Source organism: Phlebotomus papatasi, chromosome 2, assembly GCF_024763615.1.
Source record: "Phlebotomus papatasi isolate M1 chromosome 2, Ppap_2.1, whole genome shotgun sequence".
Lineage (NCBI taxonomy): Eukaryota > Metazoa > Arthropoda > Insecta > Diptera > Psychodidae > Phlebotomus > Phlebotomus papatasi.
This window is the reverse complement of record NC_077223.1, coordinates 22,285,399-22,300,391: the sequence shown is the minus strand read 5'-3', so window position 1 is coordinate 22,300,391 and position 14,993 is coordinate 22,285,399. Positions and strand designations below refer to the sequence as shown.

The following is a 14,993-nucleotide window of genomic DNA, read 5'->3' as shown; positions in this document are numbered from 1 at the left end:
CGTAAACCCTTCGTGCGATTCTTTCATTTTTGGATAAGCCTTAGAGATTGCCCAGACGGAAATTTCGTCCTTATACGAAAATACCGTTGAATTATTCCTCCTGTCTGATACAGGGTAAGGGGCACCCAGCGTTGAGTCATTAATTAACACCGACACTGAGAGAAATCCGAAAAAGTAAATCAGTGTAAATATTAATCTCATTTTGAAAATTGATATTTTTAAGCAAATTGGTATTTTTTATATTTCCAATCTTTTTAAGCAAATCCGTGTTGGAAAAAGAAACTTTAATACTCAAACCTAATATTTTTCATTAGAGTGAAAATTATCAGTCATTGGTAACGTCAGAAAAATTACTTAAATTTTTGGGCTATTTTTGTCCCTATCGTTCGTAGAGACAAAAAATGCACCAAATCAGACTGTTGGATTTTCTAAGGTTAGATGTAAGACCTTTTACTGATTTTGTTTATCGGTTTCATTTTTATTGCTGATTTTCGGTCAGCTAAAACTATCTCGTCGTTAAGGGGTTAAGGACTGAATCTTGCCACGTACATCAATGGCGTTGGAACGAAACTATCAATTGCGATCAATTGTACATTCCTGATTTCATAGAAGCTACAAAGATAGTGATATGCTTAACCAATATGAACGATTTAACACTTTAGAAAAGCAAAAACTGTTGTGTAATAAAATTGTCTCCTAAAAAATACTCCCAAAAGGACATAAAAACACGTATTTCACGATTGAAAATTTGTTTATAAGATTCACTACACTTTCCTGTACACGAAACGCACCCACGTACATTTATTATTATTATTAAAAAAAAACACTAAAATCTCTGAGAATCTTTTGGAAAATATTCCATCTTGTCACTGACCGCTGAGCAACACGGCCGGCAACATAATTTTCGTAGTTCCAATGTTCACCTTCAGGAGCGCAAAACAGTGTCCTTCACATATATTTGGTAAGGGGTATTTTGTATGGGAACTTCGTAAAAATAAGGTATAAAAGATAGGGTTTAATTCAGGCAAGATTAAGATTAAGATTTGTCTATGGGTCGGTTATATTCCTTGCGGAACCGCTGCACCCAGGCCACTTATTTGGGCCCATTATACACTCCCCATTCTCCTGTTCTATCTTAACCCCCAAGGCGAGTAATCCTGCTCCATATCACAGTGCTCTGTGTGCGTTCTGATACACACAGTACCGCTTTATATCACGGTAAACCAACCTTGGTTTGTGGATCTGGGCAGTGAATGAGTATTTGTATTCGACTGAACTCTGCATGTCGAAACTTATTTCCTATACCAACCTCTTTTTTAGGCGGTTCATTGTCAATGTATTGACATTACTTTTCCATTCATTCACTGGACGAATTCGAGACTATTACAGCAGCTGAAAAATCTGCAGCTGCCTAGTCCCGAACCCTCGACCTCACAGTCACAGAGCCACTGCTCTATCCACTGATCCACTGAGGCCCCTAATTCAGGCAATAATCCACGCTTATCTGGTCAGACGGGCTGATAGGTTTTTCAAGGTCAAAGGTTTAAAAGGCCCTTGAGAGCGCATTTCTTAACCGAATGGTTTCATAACAGGATTCGTTGAAAAGGTCTTGGAATTTCTGACAAGCTCGAGCCAATTTCAATCGCTTATGAATCATAACCGAAACCTAATTTTTATCCGAAATTCAATTATATAACTCCTAAGGTATTTTTTGAGATCTTTTGAAATGAATAAATGGATAAATTGATCAAATCGGTTGTGAACCAGTAAATGGTAGTGATGCGAAAGTATTTTTGATGTATGTTGTCTAAGTCACGTGTCAGAGTATTCCGTAAAGCCTGGGACGTTTTGCTACCCATTTTTTTTTTATTATATTTAATTTTTTATGAGCATTATGCCCAACGAACAATAGATTTGGTTTGCAAAAATGTTTTTGATATGGCCTATTTATTTTATAATCATATATTTGATATTTTAGTGTGGGTAGCAGGGGCCCATCAAGCCTAATAAAAAGTGAAGCTATTTTTTACTTTTCATTGTAAAAATTTTCCAGCTATTGCACCGCGACTTAAACAAATTTGCTCGTAGTTCTTGTATAATTTTAGCGGACATTATGAAATATGTATTTTTAGATATCTTTTAATGCACGATTTCGAAATATATAAGACTGATAAGCCAATTCTCTTTAAGAAAAAACTTGCCAATAGTCTTCAGTGCATATATGCAAAAACGTATGGAAAAATTAAATGTCGAGAGGCGCCTGGTAGGTAGACTGTTCATGTGGTTCACAGATTGATTTTGCGTTTGAACATTTGAAACGTACGACCGAAAAAGGGATTTTTCATAGTTTTGCCCTGGAGGTTAGAAAACAATGCTAAGACGGCAATGGCCGTAGTGGTAAGATGGGTTATTCCGGAGCATTTGTTGATGGCAATGCGATAATAAATTCAATACAGTGCAATTTTATTTAGTAGTTTATTCGCTGAATAATGCAAATGCCTCAGGTCAAAATTCTTTAAGGGTAGGGGAAACTGGGGTACCACTAAACACGGGGTAGAACCAAACACTGCGATTTTTTTTAATCAGATATTCGACTTCTAAGGACAAGACCTATAGGAATTTATAAGCACTATAGGGATGCTTGTGTACTGAAGAAATGGTTGAGATAGTCCAAGTAGTTAAGAAATAAAAATTAGTGTTTGGTGCTACCCCGTGTTTGGTGGTGCCCCAGTTTCCCCTACTAGAAATTTTCTGATAATAAAGGCATTCGAAATGCATCCTGTGAACTTCCCAAGATCTATCCAGCTTCTCCCTATCTTATTTTTCGTGGGTGGTTAAATTTTTGTACATGACATTCTAAAATTTATAAAATGCTACAAGGATATTGTGTCATGTTTTTTATGGTAGCCTCTGTTGGACATAATCAAGGAAATCCTTTTGAATTCTGGACAACATATAATACCTTTTTTTTTTAGGATAAATGTCCATTTAGTATTCAAGGAAGTAAAAAGGATCTCGTTGGGTGGATTATCTCAATTGAAATTCTGTCTTTATGCTCCAACAAATCTCATTCTAGGATCTTTCCTTTTTTTTGAAACAAGGTACTGTGTCTTCCTCTTCTTTCAAAGACATTCTTTTTCTACTTGTTGTCTCAAAAATCACCTCACTCTACTTTCAAGTGAGGGTGGAAATTTTCCACCTACAACTTTTGTCTCTTCGGAGATTCTTGTGTTTTAAGTGAATCAGGTGGTTTTCCTCACCATTTTCATTTTGTCAGAGGTGTGATACACATTTGTGCGAAGGAGGAAATTTGTCGATTCAATGACAATAAATTCTCAAATGTTTTCCCACTCCAAAAAGCTCATTGTGCATCTTTGAATGTATTTGTGCTCAAATGGGAATGGGTAGAGATTTTCTGGGATATTTAGGGGAGGGATGTGGGAAAAACTTTCCTCTATAGGTGAAGAATTATGTAAGAGCATCAGTGAGGAAACAGGAAGAAATTATTTATCCTCCAGTCTACCTACACTTGTAACATTTTCCATTCCAATATGTTATATTTAGGAGGTATAAACGTGCTTCTTATCGACTTCTTGGGGAAAATTTATGCATTGTCTCCGCTATTTTCTCAAATAACGCCAAACCCCACAGAATGGGAAACTTTTATGGAGCAGAAGAGAATAAAAAATTACCCACAGATATCTCCATGATCCTCCAAATGGTCTTGTGTCATCATGTTCAGTGTCAATTTTAATTCAATTTTACCTTTGTTTTCTTTCCTTCCCAGAGACCCCAATATTGGGGGGTAAGGAAGGAGGTGAATCTTATCGTAGTCCCACAGAGAAAAGTCTCTTAACACAATTTGTATCCAATGTTCGCAATTTATTTTTCCCCTGATAGTTAAAGCTCTTCCGTTTTTTCCATGCTTGAATTTACCTTGAAAATATATAAGGTTTTTTTTTCTACGAGTAAATTGTATCAATATTTTTATGAGATAAGCATCATTAAGATGGATTTTTAACCATTAGATTTTCTTCTTCACTTCTCTAGTGTCGTTTTCCAGAAAAAAGGAAAACCTCAATTTAACACCACAATTGAAGAATCAATTGAAAGGATTTTTTTTCCATTTGATAAATTATGTGGGAATTTAAGATAATAAACCTACAATTTTCCTTATCGATGAATTTCTGGCAGGAAAACACGCACATACAGTTTGTTTGGGGGAAATTTTTGTCATGATGTTAAAGGAAATGTTGAAGGAAGTTCAAATAATGGAAAATTACAAAAAAAAAATCTTTATTTTTTGATAAAATCAGAAACTCGTGTTACGATCTAATAAGTGTAAATTTTAGTTAATATGAAAAGATGACTGTTGAAAGCTCTCAGAGGGGAATTTGCGTGATTTTAGTTGAGTTGAAATAAATATAAAAGCTTGAATAACCTCATTTTGACGTATTTCAAGGGGAGGGAGAAAAGTGAGATCTGTCGCAAGAAAACGTCATTTTAGGAGGGTTCTTGAAATACTGGAGGTCAATATCTCTTACCGTTTGTCTTTTAAACGGGTCAACAGGCCAAAAAATACGGAAAACGGTATTTTCAAAACCGATACTTTACAGATTCATTACCGATTGTGACCAATGCATTCCGATTTGGAAGTTTCACCCTTTAAAGACGATTGGAACACCGGTGTCACATAAAGAAAATAATTTTTCCTGACTACCTAAAGTTATTTTTTTCTTATGTATGTACATAATTGTAAAGTAGAAGGTTGAATCAGTCTAGAATATTTTTTGGAAGTCTCCATCAATTTGCTATATAATAAATTTTAAGCTCAAAAATGACGAATTTTTAAATTCTCATAATAAATATAAATTTTAAATATTTTTTATACTTCCATTTTTTTTAAACAAAACTATTTTGGGAAAAGAAATTATAATACTCAAAGATAATATTTTTTATTAGAGTGAAAATTATCATTCATTAGTATTGTCAGGAAAATTACTTAAATTTTTAGGCTATTTTGTCCCTATCGTTCATAGAGACAAAAAATGCACCGAATCAGATTCTGTTGGATTTTCTAAGGCCAGATGTAAGACCTTTTACTGGTTTTGTTCATTTGGTTTCATTTTTATTGATGATTTTCTCGTCGTTAAAGGGTTAAGACCTTTTAAGTAAATTAAAATTTGACTAATTCTCTTGAAAAGTAGGTCTTTCAGGGTGGTTGAACTTTCGTCGTATATAGCGATTTTTTCGATGAAAGGTCTCGTCGTAATGTTCAGTGGAACTACTTCCAAAACATATCCAGAAATGAACGAAATCGCCAGATCAAATTTTTAGATAGGTCATAAAAAACATGTATTCACTGAGAAAAAAACGGGGGTGAGATTAACCTTTTTCCTCATAACTTTAACACTTTTTAGGTGTAAAAATATATCAACATTTTTTAATGTTAATTTTACACCTTTTGAGGGTAAAATCAACATGAAAAAGGGTAACTTTAACCCATAATACACCTAAAAAGGGTAATATTTACACCGATTTCGGATCAATACTGCAGGGTAAAACTAACATTTCCGCAATGCTATTTTAACTTTTTCGGATTTCTCTCAGTGTTTGTAAGAAATGGTAGGGGAGGAAGTAATTTGGGTATTGAAGTGTTTTGAACATATTCCTATCTTGGTGTGTAAGCCTAAGAACATTTTGTTATTAGTTTCAGCCAGGACGAGTGACTGGAACAATTTAAGAAAAATTCCTGCCTCCACTCTGATTTGAACTGAGGACCTAGAGCAGTCGCATAAGCGAAAGGTCCTCAAATCCGAGTGGACGCCGGAATTTTTCCTGGTACTGGTTCTGACTGAAACCAATAATTTGAGTAAGTTATTTCATTGGGGGGGGGGGGTCATCGCCGACCGGAAATCAATATCTCATACCGTTTGGAAACGGATATAGAAGAAGGTCTCTAATGGGATTAATCAGTATAATTAAAATACCACCATACCAAATTTGATATTAAAGGAATAAAAAATACTGATTTTACGTTGCAGCGGTCCTGGATTCAAATATTCAAAAGAATAATAAATAAAATTTTCCATTTTGTAAGTAAATAACAATAAAATTGATGAAAAAGTACTTGAAATGGCACTTCAGATGTCAAAATTGTTTTTAATGGCTCCAGCACACCTTTTAGATCAGGCAAATTTCATTAAATCAAAATTCACATCCCTTTCTTTCTCTTACATTTCGCATTTAGATAGATAGATTTAGATAGATTTATTTCCTCTTAGATTTTTTGTATATTCCTCTTATATTTGTATATCTTATTCTTTCCCACTCCAAATCCGATTGACTTAAATTGAATTTATTGTGATGTTTAAAAGAAGAAGAAGAGTGCGTAAGAATGAGATAGATATATGCAAAACGTGTGAGAATAAAAGGAATTCCATTTTCAATTTCATGAAATTTTCCTGATCTAAAAGATTTGCCAGAGCCATAACTTTCTAGTTCTTTCTTTGCCAACAATATCGCAAAATTTTCGTGCATTAAAACTTTATTATTTAGAATTTGGATTTATTTTTTTATGGGTGGATTTTTGACACCTGTACAGGAAAATTTCATGAAAATCGAAATACACATCCCTTTCTATCCTGTACGTTTTACATATGCCTGTTTTAGTTCTTGGCATTCAAATTGAATTGAACTAACTTAATTTGATGTGATGTTCAAATGAAAAAGAAGAGTAAGAGTGGTATAGACATATGGCAAAGAATTTGAGAAAGGAAGTGATGTGAATTTCGATTTCATGAAATTTTCCTGTAAAGTTGTGCGAAAGCCATAATGGCTCCGGCACACCTTTTAGATCAGGAAAATTTCATAAAGTCAAAATTTACATTCTTTTCTTATTTAAAGTTTTGCATGCGTCTGTCCTACTCTTTCATACTCTTCTTCTTCTTTTGAACATCATATTAAATTAAATTTAGCTCAGTCGAATTTCAGATTGAAAGAGTGAGATAGACTTATACAAATCTTTTGAAAGAGAAAGGAACGCGAATTTTGATTTTATGACTTTATACCGACCTAAAAGGTGTGTCGAAGGCATAAAAAAATTAATTTCAAAATTTGTATCATAAAAATTTTAATGCAAGAAAATTGTGTGAAGGAGAAAGTCAGTGTCAGTAACCATTTTGATATCTAAGGTTCTATTTGAAGTGATTTTTCATCAGTTTTTTATGTCATTTACTGACAAAATGAAAAATTTTATCGAACATTATTTAATTTAAATTTCGTACCAAATCAGGAAAAGTTATTCGATTGGTTTTGCATTTCAGTATAATTTGACAAAAAAAAAAAACAATCAAATTAATCCTATGGATACGATTTATAATTATAAAAATAACAATATATAGCAATATTTTGTTTTGATATTGAAACTCATTCATTTTGGTTTAATATTTATATTTTTTATTGTAGTCGTAGAATGAAATTATAAATGAAAAAGCAATCAATTGATTATGCGAATTAAATCGAGAATGGGTACAATTAAGAGGCTGTGATTAAAAAACTGATTGGATTTTATGAATGTTTGAGAGCGTACTCTAAATTCTTTTAAGTTAAAGTTTTCCATTGAGATCATTGAAAGCAATTATGCATATGTGAAAGCTCATGAAGCTCTATGCAGAGTGTGGAATTGGGGGGATTTAGTGAAAGCTCTTCAGGAGTGATGGGGACTGTTCAGGAGGAAATTGCATACTTGAAAGAAGTTCTTGAATCCTTTTCTCAAATAATCAATTTTGAACTAGGTGAGAGTTCCACAGCGGTAGATAAAACTTTCCTTCCTTAATTTCTTGCTATATATTTCTCTAATTTTCTTCATATTCTCTTCTCAAAATTTTCTACAGAGAAGAGTACTTTGTTAATAACGTTTAATTATTCTGTATATGTGGAACCACATTCATTAGTGAAATTAACAACGTTATTCAAAATTTGCATCAACACCACAAAATTGAATTTGAGTGGTAAAAATTCAAAGAAAGTGCTCTTTTGTTGTGAACAAAATTGCAATAATTTGCTTCTTCAGCTTTAAAATGCAATCTTACTGACGTTTTTTACAATTTAGTTAATAAATTGTACTCTGAACATTGTGACACAGGCAGACTTATGACAAATAGTCTCACAAGAGTTTAAAAAGCGCACAACGGGTAAAAATTCTTGGTGGAAAATTAAAAGTTGCAGCAATAATGTATTTAACAAATTTTCCTTCAACATCTGTTTCTCATTTTCCTAATAGCTCATTCTCTATTGCATAAAACAAGTTCTTTGAAGAACTTTGTACCCTAAATGTCTGAGAATTTTTACTCTTCCCATTGCATTGTACAACATGCAACTCTGTGGTGAATTTGTTGTGATATTTTCTCAAGAAATTCACAACATGAGACAATGATGGGGAAGAAAGTGAATTTAATCTTTGAGTGCATCCGGTTTTTAACGCAAAAACTTTAACACTAATATGGTGCGAAGCGCAGAATTAAGAAAGAGATTAATTTGTTTATATGATGGGGTTCATATTAAAATTTACTGATCCACCCTTGTTGCAGGAAAGACTCAGGAAACTGTTTAATTACTTAAACATTTTATATTTATTGTATTTGATAGAGCTTTTCTGTAAACTTTGAACTTTTAGATGAAACCAAACTTTATTTTCAGAAATAATTCAGTCATCCCACAAATTTATTACATTTAACTTTTGATGCATAAATTAAGAAACAGCATTTTTAGGGTTCCCTGTTTTAAGCTCATTAGTTTGGAGATGTGTCTTGCTTGAAGTTTAACGTGAATTCACACAAAATTTAAATCCAATTGGATTTACTTTTGTTCTAAATTAGTAAACATGGAATAAAATTTTAGTACATGACAGTACTAAACTTTAATAAATTAAATGTATTTTATTTTTCAAGATAAACCTGTTATTTATAATTATAATTCACATATTTATTTATTAAAATATATCCGTTATTTCGTATTTATACATAATTTCAAAGAAAATTTTAATTTTCAACTTTTGTAAGATATAGTCTCAGAATTATCTGAGAAGATATTCCGACTTTTGACAGTAAATAATCCTCCAAGCTTATTAGAAGTAAGTCCAGGATCTCACAGAACAGTCCAGAAATTGAAATTATCTGAAGTTTTTAAGTTTCTACCCAAAAATTCGCAACCGTGACCGTGGTGTCACATATAAGATTAATATTAATATTAAGAAAAGTCGGAAAGAGAAGTATATAGTATGCAAAATTTCAAATGGAATATCACGTGTGTTAGAAAGAGTACACTCTAGTGTAGTAATACGATGAGTAAGATATTACTGTTCGTATTAATTGCTTTCTGAATCGTATTACAGGCAATTGAAGCAAATATTCCAGGCGTACCAACTGTGATTCGGTCAATTATCGAGAGATTTCATGACTACCAACTTTGTACGCAATGGGGAAATGAGAGAAAGAGAAAAGATCAGGGGCCCATCAAGCCTAATAGAAAGTGAAGATATTTTTCACTTTTCTTTGTAAAAATTTTGCAGCCATCACACCGCGACTTTAACGAATTTCCCCGTAGTTCTTGTATTATTTCGGCGAGCATTATGAAATATGTATTTTTATATAGATTTTAATGCACGATTTCGAAATATATTAAACTGATAAGTCAATTCTCTTTAGGAAAAAACTTGCCAATAGTCTTCAGTGCGTCTATGCAAAAACGTATGGAAAAATGAAATGTCGAGAGGCCCCTGGGCAAGATAAAACACTTGCTAGCTTTTTCGCCATTCTCGCAGTGTGAAAAGTATAAATCTTAATATTAATCCTATACGTAATATCACGGTGAAAATATTTGGAAAATCGTCGGTTGCATCAATCGTTGTCGTATCCGCATTTGATGCAAGCTATACGATACGGACGTCGTCGCCTCTTGCGTGGAATGCTGACACAAAAGAAATGCAGAAACAATAGCAGTCGGTACAACCGTCGAAATGTTGTCGAAATGTTTGTCAAACTTGGAAATGACAAACTTGTTTGTTAAAATTAATCTCCTTTGGCGAAACATCTTGTTAGCGCAGTGATTTAGCCGATTTAGCAACCTTTTGTCATTTCTCATAGGTCATCTCCTTTTGATAAACTTTTAACAAAACGTTTTTTTCTGAGTACGGCAAGGGAAAATAAAGCTTTTTTCTAAGAAGCCAATGATAAAGCTTCGTAAATCGAAATAAAATCGACTTTACTTGATTTACAACGCTGTTAAGATGCACTTTTAATTAAGGAGGGTTTAGTACATCATCGAGTTTCAGGAGGAATGTGAATGGCATCTGTCGGTTGGAAAATTTTTTCTTGGTCTCGAGTAACGAAGTTTTATAACCTTATATTTTTAAAAGTAATAATTTGCATTTTACTACAATTTATATTAATTGTGCAATAGAGTTTTATTAGAGTTGGTAATACTTGAAATTAAAACTCTATTCAAATATGTACTTCATTAGAAGAGAGTTTTACTGCTTCTAATTATCAGGGAATATTTTTTGAATTTGTTTTTAGTATTTCTAAGTTCGATCAATCCTTTGTTTTATTATAAAAATTTGCTTCCACAAATGATTTATTTAACGTGTTTATAAATATTTTATCATACTATGCTTTCGTTGTAAAAACTAAAATGTGTTTTTAAGCGTTTTTATCGTATAAATACAAAAAAGCGTCAATGTTTGTACGAAAAACATGAAAATCTCAAAATTAATTAGTTGTTCTGTCAGTATTTCATTTTATTATTTTTTGAGGTGAATTACCGTGTCAATTGCGACAGAGTGATAGTAAATAAAAAAGGATTGGGAACCACAAACGAGCTTTTCCTAATTAATTTTCTCATTTTTCTTTCAACTGATGATGAAAATGCAATTAAATTTGACGATAAAATATTGCCTGACACAGAAAAATGTTGGAAAATAGTATATGTGAGTGGGAAAATTGTACCATGAAAGGTGCTCTAGGTCGCTCTTGTTTAAAAGGATGGATAAAAGCTCACAGTGTGATATGACAAAAGTTGCGTGCTTTGTGCTTGTTGCACTTGGAAATGGGATGGTAAATTTTACAGTGCTGAATTATGGTGACATGGTATTTATGTGCTACTTCTTTTGATATAATAGTGCCTGAGAAAGTTTTCCATCATCTACCCTACATGCAAGCGAATAAATTTCCTCATGCTGATTCCTTACCTTTTGCAAAAGGTGCTAAGGGGGATTACTTTAAAAGTTTGGCTACCTTCTCACGTGCAAATTTACTGTCTTATCAATTTTGGTTATGAGTAAATTTATTTAGTTTTTTTTTCGGAGGTGTTGCAGAAACGGAAATGTAATTTGTATTTGCAATATAATTCACCTGGACAAGGAGGGTGTGAGGCTGAAAAGAATACACGGCAATTGGGTGATTTTTTTTTGGCGATGAATTTCACTGGGAAAATTTATATACCATCGTCCAGGGGGAGAATGAGGGTGAAAGAAAGTGAGAAATTGTGTTTCAGCCTTGATATATACGTCTTCAGTGCAAGGGATTCCAAATTATAGTAATTTATTTGATTTTTACTTGGGGCAATTTTCTACTATCTTATTTTTTTTAGTGCTTGCATGTTCATCCTTGGTTCATTCAATTGACTGATCCTCCCAGAAGTTGTTCGATATAATATACAATTTGAGAATAGGGAGAAAAGTCGATGAAAAATCTCTCAATGGATTCATTTTCTTTTCAATACCTTTTCTCTCTCTTATTCTTTCGGTATTCTATGAAATTCTGCAACTGATACAAGTGGATATAACAAAAAAAATCGAATTTCGAAATGAAAATTACAAGATTTCTGAAAAATTTATTGTGTTTATCAATTTCGAAGATCTTTCACAGCTAGAGGCGTAAAGTGAAATTTCGAAAACAATGAAAATATCACATTTATTTAGCATTTAGAATTTAGATTAATTTATCGCAAAGCATTCACTCAATGATAATGGATAAGTTTATCCGTAACAAAGTTAAAAAAATAGTGTTAGTTTTTTATTGAAATATGTGATTTCCTGTGAAAATACGCTATAGAGGTCTTATGTAGAAAATAGGTAGAAGAAGCATTGGTTGCACTATTTCTACGTCTTTTCTAGAATTTCTTACTAAATCTAATCTCAAATTGTATGTGGTTTTTCCTTCTGTCATCACTCCTTTTCTTGTGTTGCGACAATTCTAAGTGAAAAATCTTACTGAAATAAGATTGTCCAGTTGTGACGATAATAAATTGCTGGGTGTTGAGCAATAAACATTAAACATATATATGTGCAATTCACTTGGATAGAATAAAATTTATCTTAGTAGCTATAAATGTAAAATGTCTCATTAGGGGTGATGAAACACCTTAAACAAAGTTTTTCTTTCTTAGGAGAAGGTGGGGCAGTTAATGTATGTGTGGTGTGACTTTAAAATATATAATATGATTTTAATATTATCGATATTTCTAAGTTGTATTTCCTGAGCCAAAATAAAGCAAAAATATAGAAAAAAATTGGAAGAAGTAGTATTGTGAAAAATTCTCTACCGTTAGCTACCCCACCGTCCTTCATTTTTAAAAAAAAAATTTAACGTAGGGTAAGTGTGCCACATTCCGGCCAGCTTGCAATTCCGGCCACCTTTTTTGTTCCTCGAATTTTCATGAATTTTTAGTTTTTACATACTCCAGGGATTATACAAAGCAAAAGAATAACAAAAAATGTAGCTTCGACAAACGATATGACGTGAAAAAGACATTCGAAGAATTCTCGAAGGGCAAGGAACTATGAGAATGAAGGTGGCCGAAATAGGGCACCAAAGCTATGTCTACATTTTTATTCATTTTAAAACGTGTTAAGAATGATTTTAAAGTAAATAAAGGCGATAAACTGTCTACAAGGATCTAAGCAACACTCCTTAAGTAGAAGGAATAAAAAACCAATTTCTATTAAATATATTATATTTCAAACATGAGACTTTGGCGTTTGCATGCAACTATGCCGAAATTTGGCACACTTACCCTAAGTGCGGGTGATTTGATACAAAGTCACCCGCTCTTACGGTACAGTATTTCTACTCATTACTGTCTCAAATAATGATATATACATAATCTTTAAAGTAAAGAAACAAAATCAAGCAATCAACCCTTTATATATTGTCACAATGTTATTTTAAATTAAAGAATATATTAAGGACTGCGAAATATAGATTATCGAAGTATGTATTAAACTGAAGATATTTTAATGGTTTTAACCGATTTAACGGTTAACACATTACGGATGATCTTTTACTATATTAAAAGCACACTTTATGATTTTGAATAATTCAAGGTTTGGGATTTTGAGAAAGGTTAGTTACTTTAGTTAGGATAGGTAGTTAACTCATAGTTCTTTCTTGACGTGAGAACAGTAGCCAAACAGATGTTGAAGTCCATTTTGTTGCATTTTTTTTCCCATCCCGGAATGTTATGCGATCTTTGTATACGAATTCACGTAGGGTAGTGTCATCACTTATGAACAACGTGCAAAAATCTTAGGCTATTACCTAAAACAGATTTCGAAAAATCATAAAACTATCAGTTTATATTGTGATTAACAATTTTGCGATTTTTCAAAATTTGTAAGAACTTATGATTAATTTTGTCTTAATTTTGTAAGAACTTATGATTTTTGCACACTGTCCATAAGTGTATAACGTTCATAAATGATGACTTCACCCTACTTAAAATTATCGCGTCGTTGCATCATTCCTAATAACGGTTATTCAATGTCGAATGTTAAAAATGTTCTAGAGAGTGCATTTCTTAACCAAATTTTACCCTGTTTATCCGTGCTCGTTAGTAAGATATAGGAACCGGTAAACGGTAAATTATGTGAAAGTCCTTTCGAGATATAGCATCTAAGTTACAAATTCGAGCATTTCGTAAAGCATAGGACGCTTTGTTACTCTTTTTTTCAAATTCTTCGACAATAGGGGAATGTAGGCATGGTTCGCACAGAGTAAACCTTCAAACGATGCAAATTCTCTCTTTGTTTGCAAAGAGCTGATCTGCCATTTCTCATCTCGTTTCATGAGCTTAATAATGAGCTATCTTATAGCTAAGATTTGACGAACTAGTTCTTTGCAAACAAAGAGAAAATTTGCGTTGTTTGAAGGTTCACTCTGTGCGAATCATGCCAACATTCCCCTAAACGTTTATGTTTCAACGTCTATATTTCAACACAGAATCAAATCAGCTTTTCTTGAAATTATTCGAAAATCCACTTATAGAATAATTGCAGATAGTCTCTGTTTTAGAAGAAAATCTCTGTGCAATAATTAAAACGCAATTTTCGGTCATTAGATTGGACGTTGTGCAGTGCAGGCTTATGTCAATATTTGATAAAATGGTATTAATTAATTATGCATTGATGAGTTATCCGAATGTTGTCATATAAAATTTTGAGCTTTGTTATATCGATCTCTTTCACTTGGATCGATTTTATTGAGTAGTTTCCTTTTCAATGTGATGACTTTCCATTGAGTTTTCTATGTAAAGTGATGTGCGATAGTGAATTTTCATTTGAATTTTGGTTTCAGTTTAGATAAAGTGGAATGTGAGTTTACCCCCTTTTCTCGTTTCTCTGGGCCATACATGTTATAATTCATGGAATATAGAGGGTTGTTGGCTTTTTGGGGATGTTTTGGAAGGGGAGGACACTTGAAATAAAGTGAGACGATTACATTGCTCAATTGCGTGCGTGTTTTCAGCATGAAAACACTAAATGATGACGTACAGAGTTGCTAATGTACCAGATTGGGATTGAAAGATGGTACTATCACTTGAGGATTATACTTTCTGCGACGTATTTTATGTCACAACTCAGTGGAAGAAGAATTGGGAAAAAGGGGAGAAATGCTTTTGTCTATCTTTTCACGTATGACTGTGTGTGAATATTT

At 32.8% G+C, this 14,993-nt stretch overlaps 1 protein-coding gene across 3 annotated transcripts in view; it reads left to right on the top strand.

The window, feature by feature from the left end:
• The window catches only part of LOC129803029 (heterogeneous nuclear ribonucleoprotein L), a 260,754-nt gene that overhangs the window by 134,640 nt on the left and 111,121 nt on the right, over positions 1–14,993 (top strand). The window lies entirely within an intron of this gene.